Consider the following 8,821-nt stretch of genomic DNA (forward strand, 5'->3'; position numbering starts at 1 on the left):
ATATTATCGTATTATAAGTTGCTGCTTTCGTTACATTTTTTTGGTTATTTCTGTCTCTTCAGTTTCCTTTTATCGTTTGTTATTCGAGACAGTTATTTTTTAAACTCTAATGTTGAATAATTAAGTGTTTATTCTATATTAATTATAATATCGAAGGTACTATTTTTGTTACTTCTCTGGTCACTTCTATTTTCTTTTCGTCGTTTGGTATTCCAGTCCGAAATTTATTTACCCCTCCATATCGAATAATTAAGCGTCTATTCGATTTTAATTACAATATTACAAGATACTATGTTCATCACATTTTTTGGCCACGTCCACCTCTTTTCTTTCTACATTTTGTTACACCCGCGACCGAAATTCACTTCCCTTCCAGCGCCAATATAAAATTAAATTCGAGAGTTTATTTAGCTCTCATTATAATATCATCAAAGTTACTATTTCCACCGCGTTTTTCGGTTACCTCAATTCCCCTTTCTCTCGTCGTAATTACTCTCGCGTTTGAAATGTTTGTAGCTTCGAGCTCCATCGTTGAATTCAATTTAAATGTTCATTTCATGCTGTAATTATAATATTAATGAAGTTACTATTTCCGATGCGGTTTTTGATCATTTCCGCGTCTCCTCTTCCAATCGTTTGCCGCTCGCATTCGAAACCTGCAAATCTTCCCGTCGCCAACATTGAATAATTAACTTCATTCGCTTCTGGTTACAATATTTCTCGAGCAACGCGCGTTCGAACGAAAAAGTTAAAGTTTCGTAATACCGCTGCGCAAAGGCAACATACTTCTTATTAAAAGTTCCCTCCGCTCGAAAATAGAAGGGGCCCTTTATTTAACTTCCCCGCGGTTCTTATTTTATTCCGACCCTTTCTAAATGTGTAAAACTCACGGTCTGGCAAACTTCGCAACTAACGCACGTCGAAGCGTAATACGCGTGCAAACATTCTTTGTCGGTGTCTTTAATTCTTGCACACTGTTCAAATAAGCAAAAACTCCCGCGGGACGCATATATTATACAGATGCAATAGCGCAATTAATTTTTCCCCGTGCAAACGTCAACGGAATAGCGTTCCCGCGGACCCGCCGAACGTCGAGCAGACATTTTGCTTCGTGCCAACATAGAATTTCACGGACAAACATACGGAAACTGAACTCAAACAAAGATCCATTTACTCTGTTAATGATTCTATCTATTTTCGGACGAGACCTCGTTAATCCTTAATCAGCTTTCCACTGTGTACGCTGACTTTTAAATAATGACTCCTTAAAACGCGTCGTTCCTCTGAAAGACAAAAATTTCATCCTACGTACAATTTCATTCGAATTATTTTTCACGTGAATACCATCTAGTTGTCTGTTTTTATCTCATCTTTTGAATACATTTTAATATCATAAAAGATATGTTATCGTTCATCTGCAATTCTGCAGCTGATTTTCAACTATCGTAAAATATACAAATAGTAGTCGAACTCGATTAATTAATATCTCAATTTCCACGACTATGTCTCGTTACAATACATTTTCAATTATCTTCTGATTTTCATGAATCCTCTTCAAAAGCTATTAACAAAAAAACAAAAAGATACTCTAACAGCGTCCATTTAACCCTATGCACTCCAAAAATTTGTCACTAGAAATATTCAATTTATTTTTATGAGATATAGAAGAAATTTTTTTCAACCTAACGAGGAATCTATACACAAAATAAGGGGAACTATATTATTTTATTTCCCCATTTCGCGTATCGACAGATTACTCAAGACTTAATGTTAAATACGGAATTTTACAATTTTGACGCGCCAATCGAGTGGTGACTGAGCGGCACCTTTGGAGTGCGAAGGGTTAACTTTCTGAATTCTTCCAGTCCGACGCCAGTAATTCCCCGAATAACCTGCGCATTTCATCGTACGTTGACAGGTATAATTAATCTCGCCACAATTCAGTGGACACAAGTCGTTCCACAGATTTAAAAATAAATTTCCTTGATTTCCTCGTGCCACTTCTGTTAAGTCAACTCGCTTTAACTTCGTGAGACACCGGCTTTTACTTTACCCTCTTCGAAACCTTCGAACTCTACAATATATACATTTATGCACACTTCAGGTCGACGCAAAAATTCAACGTTTCTCGTACGCGGCTAACAAAACAATATCTTCCTCGAAACAAATAACATCTGTCTTCGAGCTACTTCAACGCGTGTAAAGGACACTTCAATCCTCGTTTTTACGTGGTTCAGCCAGCGAACGGTTGATCCACCAAAGTAAATCTAAAAGCTACGAACGTCGAGACTCGTGCGTCAACCCACTATCCAAATATCCGAAGAGAAAAGGAACCTCTATTTTCATTTCAGTTTACAAACTCGTTAAACAGAGAATTACAAAAATGGATTACTAGATGTGAAACTATTCTAAAAGAAGAAAGCCATTACATTCTATATTAATATAAAAAAATCTCACATAATAAACCCTATTTAACATTATTAATATTCAACACAAACTACCAGATTAGTCAAAATGATTCTGTCCTCTTGCAATTATTAACACATTGTGTACCGGTTACTTCTCAGAAAACTGAATTGTTCGGATGGAAATTTTCAGTGAGATCAACTTATATTGCTATGCATACAAAAACTCAGATATATTGTTATGCAATGTATTTTAAATAGGTAATCAATGTGAATCAAATTTCATATTTTTCTAAATACTATAGTAATTAGCAAATTGCATAGCTGAGTGTCTTTATATAAAAACGAGCTTTCTTGCCAGTACTCAATGTGTTAAAAAGACAACAGACGTTTCTCCTTCTCAAAGTTATTAAAGAAATTGATTTCACAGTATGCAAACCGAATTGCAAATCAATTAAAGTCTCAATAACTCCATTCTTAAAGTTTCTATCTAAGAATTTCAAAAGGTCAATTTAACTGCTCGCTAGTTTCAGTGTTAACATCGAAAAATTCATAGAAAACAATAGAGTTAACATGTTCAGGCTAAAAAGTAATGGACTTTTTTCAGGTCCATCTACTATTGTTCCAAATAAATGTCGTTCGGGTTGTTCTGTTCTATTCTTTTTCAACTGCTCGCTAGTTTCAGTGTTAACATCGAAAAATTCATGGAAAATAATAGAGTTAACCGTTTGCACTCCGGAAGCGCCTCTCAGTCGCCAATAATTGATTTGACACAGCTAAATTGTAAAGTTTGAGGTATAATATTCAACTTTGTATAATGCATTAATATGAAATATTGAAAGAAAATAGTTTCCTTCCTCAATGTACGCGCGTCTTGTCAAAAGAATTTTGGAAAATCTCATCTGCAGCTCATTAGGAATTATTGAGTATTTCCAGTGAAGAATTTCAATATATAAGAATTTCAAAAACTCGATGTAACTGCTTTGTTTCTCTTAGTCTCGGTTCAGCCGGTGAACAGTTGATCCACCGAACTAAATCTAAAAGCTAAGAACGCCGAGACTCGTGCGTCAACCCACTATCCGAATGCCCGAAGAGAGAAGGAACCACTATTTTCATCTGAAAAAGTGGCTGAATTAAATCTGGAAGTTAATGAGCGCCGGTGGCGCGGCCCGAGTGTTGAAATCCGGGGTATTCCCACTCGCTCGTGATAAATTCAAGCGGCTCTGTCTAAAATGGCCTGCTTCATAGTTCGAAACGGCGAATGAAAGATAGATTGAACCCGGGACGATCTAATTACCATTGATCTCTTCCGCGGCAGGAAGCTATCCGTCGCCTGAAATATTTCGTAGTTTCAAAGACCGGCCGGAGATCGCTGGTTCACGCCACTTTTCTCCGTTGGCTACCTTGCTTTCAACTTACGCACCGCTCTTTTTTTTACTGCATCCCTGGCCCTGCAATCGAGCGAAAGTTAATCCTTTGTGGGGCTTCGAGCGGTCGGCATCGAGGCGTCGCTGACTGTCCTCATAATAACTACGCGAGAGTTTAGAAAGAAGGCTCGCAAGGTAGCACTTAACTGTTAGTGGTAACAGGTTTATTAACACGTCGAATGCCGGACGATTCGACGCCGCAGAATACAGTGGAAAAAATCAAATATTAAATCATTCGATTGAATTGCATTATTATTGCACGGTGATCTAGCTGAACGTCACTGTATTAGGTAGCGTTATTCGTAATGTAGAAATGTTTTCGAATAACCATCGTTTAATTGAGTGAACTATAGTGGTTCAATTCAGTTGGGGGTCACCGGTGAAAAAATCAAATATTAAATCATTCGATTGAATTGCATTATTATTATTGCACGGTGATCTAGCTGAACGTCACCGTATTAGGTAGCGTAATTGGTAATGTAGAAATGTTTGTACAAAAATGGAAAAAGTATAATATTTAATTATACGATTGAATTGTATTAATTATTACCAATTAAATGCCACTGCGTTAAGTAGCATTGTTTATAATGTAAAAAATAGTTCCAAATAACTATCGTTTAATTGAGTGAACTATAGTGGTTCAATTTAGTTGGGGTCACCGGTGACCCCCGCGACATTCGTTAACCCTTTGCACTCGGAAGTTTCTCATTAGAAATATTTAATATTTTTTTCATGCGAAGACGATGTCCTTTGAAACTGACTCGAGGGAAGTCACAAGTATATCGAGCAAAGCTATTTTGTTCCAATATCTCGCGTAGGCGTTATACAAAGTTCAACGTTAACCCTTTGAGAACGAATGTCGTCAGTTTGATGATATCAAGCTTTTATATTCAGAATACGAAATTGTGAATAAACAATTTGATTATAATTGCATGTCCATCTAGGTGATTGTCACAGTAGGTGGCATTATTTATAATATAGAAATATTTTCGAATAATCATCGTTTAATTGAGAGAATTGAAGTAAATCGATTCGATTGGGGGTCACCGGTGACCCCCATGGCAGTCAAGGTGTTAGGGATCGTTTGAATCGTTTAGGGTAGATGCTTTCGAGAGATTGTTAATCGATTGAATTCTTGTTGTTTCAGTGTTTTCGATGGATAATGGTTATTGGCGATACTCATTGTTTGCGTTTTATGGTTTGCTTTGTTTGTTTAGTTGAGGTTGTCTTGGGATAATTTAATTTGCGCTTGATAGGTGATTTTCAATCACCGCTTGATTTAATACGGCAAAACTATGAATATTTAGTATTCTAAATGAAACTTTGCATTGCTGTGCGAAGTATTTAAATAAAATAGCTTTGTTGCTCAATTTATCTGTGAATTATCGTTAAGTTTGTTTCAAACAATGTCATTTGTATCTCGTCGGAAAATGTTGAGTGTTTCCAGTGAAAAACTTTGAAGTGGGTTAATTGAACAGTCTAATGAAAAGCTATTGTGAATTCATGTAATTCTTCGTTAAGGTAACTTCCTGCTTGAATTATTTGCTTGAATTAATTCTTCTTCTGTCATTTCTTCGAAAACGTGTTTAACTGATTACCAAATTGGGTGAATTTTCATTGAATCACTTATTTATTTGAAGTTCTTATTTAAAAATATTCTTATTCGCTGGTCCATCTGTTTTAATAGATTCTTGTTTAATTGGCAATTTGTTCGAGCATTTTATTGCGAACAGTGGAATAAGATTTCTGTATAGAATTGTATATTTTACGAGCGTCGCTGACAATAAACAGAAAGTTACCACGTGTCCGTTCGTGGCGCACTGTTTCTATTTAGGAAGCTTCTCGCAAATAAATTTGCTTGTATTGCCCGCGTTCTCGCGATTTCTGGGACACCCTGTATTTATCCTGCCGACAGTAAAGTTGTACGCTCAGAGGTACATAACAGTATTCTGATGCAGTAAGCACAGAGAGCTCATAAAAGTAGCTTTCGATCCAGTGTGCTCAATAAACTGTATTATGCCGAGCATGAGAAAACTGCATTCCACCTTGTATCGTGTATTACCCTGTATATTCAAATTAGTCTAAATTAGCTCGTTGGACGTACTCGGAATTTTACACGCGATGATGATGAATGAAGTTCTAAGGACTTCAGCTGGCTCGCAGCTACTGTTTATAGACCGGTTGGGTTTAGGTACTACTTCGCTGTGCCGTTACCTTCAAGTGTATTCGAAGATCGAGTGAAAAAGCACTCTTCCGACCTCGCTATATTCATATTCATCTTTCCAGCCGTTAAGTGTCCCTTCTTTCTCCGAGATCGAACTCTCGCAGTGTCGGATTGTTGCATACGAAATGACCAACTTCGAGTGATCCCTTTGAATTTACGAGGTGTTTAGATTTCATACTAGAAGTGATTTCTACTGTTACATTTATTATTCAATCTACTAGAGACTAGTAAAGATCTTAATGGACTAAAGATTAATTATTCGAATGAACGGTTGTAACGAGTAAGAATGAATAATTCAAAAGAATTATTCGAATACGTTTAAGTTTATTGAATAGACAGGAATGTTCAAATTGAATTGGTTTCAGTAAATAGACAAGAATGATCGAATAATATTGTTCGTATAAAAAGAGGTAAACAATCCGAGTAAACATAACAATTTCCCGCGAACGCGGAAGAACGATTAATCGACTAAAAGATACGATCAGCAAAAATCCGTTTCGCTAATTATCTTAAACAAACGTCCGTTGAAAACAAATCCGACAATATCCATCTCCGACCACGAATTCAAATAAGGTACACAATCAAACATTCCCAATTACAATTTCATCACGTTCCCGACAAATCTATCAATTCCCCCGCCCAGTCGACCCCAAAACAAACAAAAAAACGTTCCTTTATCTCTCATGCAGCGGCCAACAAAAAAAACAGCACGTATACAGTTTATACACAGCAACGGTCATCGAATCCATCTAATCCCCGACTAAAGCAAAAAAGGAGCATTCACATGCAACAAAACGAGAGAAAATTCTCAATCATCCTCAACTCTTAATCGCCCCGATAAAAGAACCAATACAAACACCCCATCTCTTACGTAACAATCAAAAGGGACAACATACTTCTACCAAAACAAAACCGAAACATTCAACCACATCCCACGCAAGAAACAAGAAACAAAACGAACAAACATCCCTCCCCATTTCAACAATCGCGAAATCCCTCTAACCCCCGATGGCCGCGAAACGGGAGGAAAACATTCCGCGACAGCCCATGCAATAAAACGAAAGAACACCAGGAGTGAACATACTTCTTGTCTCAAAGATCATCGAATTCCTCCAGCGTCCGCGACACACGATCCACGGCGGAGCCGCAATCCCCGATCCGTCAGCAGTCCCGGCGTGAACCGAGTCCGCGTCGGTTCACGCGGCCGCTAATTCCCCGCGTCGATCGAGCGAGAAGCCCCGCGCGGTCCGGATCGGTCCTCGATCATTTCCATTTTCCCGAGGAAATCAGGCCGTAACGGGTCCGGCGCCGTTCATAACCCTCTCCGCCCCCCGTCCATCCGTCTTCCGTAATAGTAATCAAGCTGATACACGCCAGCGGTCTTCCCCGAGGATCGATCTCGAGCGTCGTCGGCTCGGTGTGTCGTGCACGCTGCCCCTGTCCTGGATATATACCGTGACTTCCGGCCGAGTGGCCGGAGACCAATACAGACGGAGAAAGACGGAAAGGCTAACCGCGATCCGCGATTGGCGCACACGTTCACCCGGAGCGTGGTCTTCCGCTGGTCCAGCTAGCAGTAGCCCCGGCCAGTGTCAGGCCTCCGGGAATAACCGAGCATCCCCGTTGATCGACGTTTATCTCCTCTCATCTCCGACTCATCCACTCGACCAGCCAGCTCGTCCCGCCCCCACCCCCATCGTCTCACATCCCGATCGTCTTTTCGCTCTGCCTTCTCCGGAGCCTGTTTGCTAGCCACTCTTAGCACCCTAGGCTGGTTCCTTAGGCTCCCTCGGAATGCCGTCCGCTGGCGTTCGGCATTGATCTTCTTCACTGATACTTACACCCCTGTATAAAGTTTCGTCGAGGTACCTTCGTGCCGCAGGAGGCGACGGCTAGAGTCCGGCTGGCACCGCGGGCGACGCACATGTCCCACGCAACTGCGTAGGGGATGCGTCTGCTCGCGAGACGCGATTGGAAGAGACAGGACGCGGCTCGATCGAACGTGTCCCTCGCGTAGCCCGTCTGGACCGGTCGAAAGCTCCGAGCTTACTGAGGAGAGAGCGAGGAGCCAGGCCAGCAGCACCCGAGCGACGGGTGTTCGTGAAACGCGGAGCTTCGGCCGGATACGCGCAAGCTTCCCCTCCGTAGCCTCCCACCCTGGCCGTCGTCCCTTTCTATCTTCGCCGCAGTCCTCCTCGGATCCTACGCGTGTAGGCGTGTATCTCTTTCCATCCGCCGACACCCCCGCGCTCCCTAACCCCCGGCAACCCCTCGGTCGGCCAGCGCCTGTGCCGGTGGAACGCGGAAACTAGCGCGCGACCCCCTACCCCCTGGTCTCGCGTGTAACTCTCTCTGTCCTCTCTGTTCGCGGGGACACCGACGCGCCGCGTTCCTGTGTCAGTGGTACCACGCTTCGAGCTTGCACGACGATGTGCGCGTAAGACAACCCCCGGACCGGGGGTGAGCCCGTGTGCGTGAGCGCGCGCGGAGATAGACACGAGCGATGCCCGTGCGCGACGCGTGCACGCTGATCGCCGGTAACCTCTGCCGCGACTATTCTCGGAGTGCGTCGAGGAGTCGCGAGGCGAGCGGTGAACGTCGAGGAGAAAAGTATCGATTTTATTCTAATTGCTCTTTTCCTTTTCGATTGTTACTTTCGAGCGGTTTTTAGTCGGTTGGTTATGTTGATGCGAGTGTGACGGGCGAGGGTTGTTTATGGAGTTTTCGAGTTGTTTTCGATCGAGCAGGGTTTTGATGAGGAGGAA

General features: G+C 41.5%; 1 protein-coding gene across 1 annotated transcript in view; it reads right to left on the bottom strand.

Annotated features, from left to right (window-relative positions):
* The window catches only part of Pde6 (phosphodiesterase 6), a 24,194-nt gene extending 16,031 nt beyond the window's left edge, over positions 1-8,163 (bottom strand). Inside the window, exon 1 of the mRNA XM_031969911.2 lies at positions 7,141-8,163. The gene's annotated coding sequence lies outside the window, so the exon portion shown is untranslated. The remainder of the gene's footprint in view (positions 1-7,140) is intronic.
* Positions 8,164-8,821: the final 658 nt, after the last annotated feature.

This window comes from Nomia melanderi, chromosome 13, assembly GCF_051020985.1.
Source record: "Nomia melanderi isolate GNS246 chromosome 13, iyNomMela1, whole genome shotgun sequence".
NCBI classification, from domain to species: Eukaryota; Metazoa; Arthropoda; class Insecta; order Hymenoptera; family Halictidae; genus Nomia; species Nomia melanderi.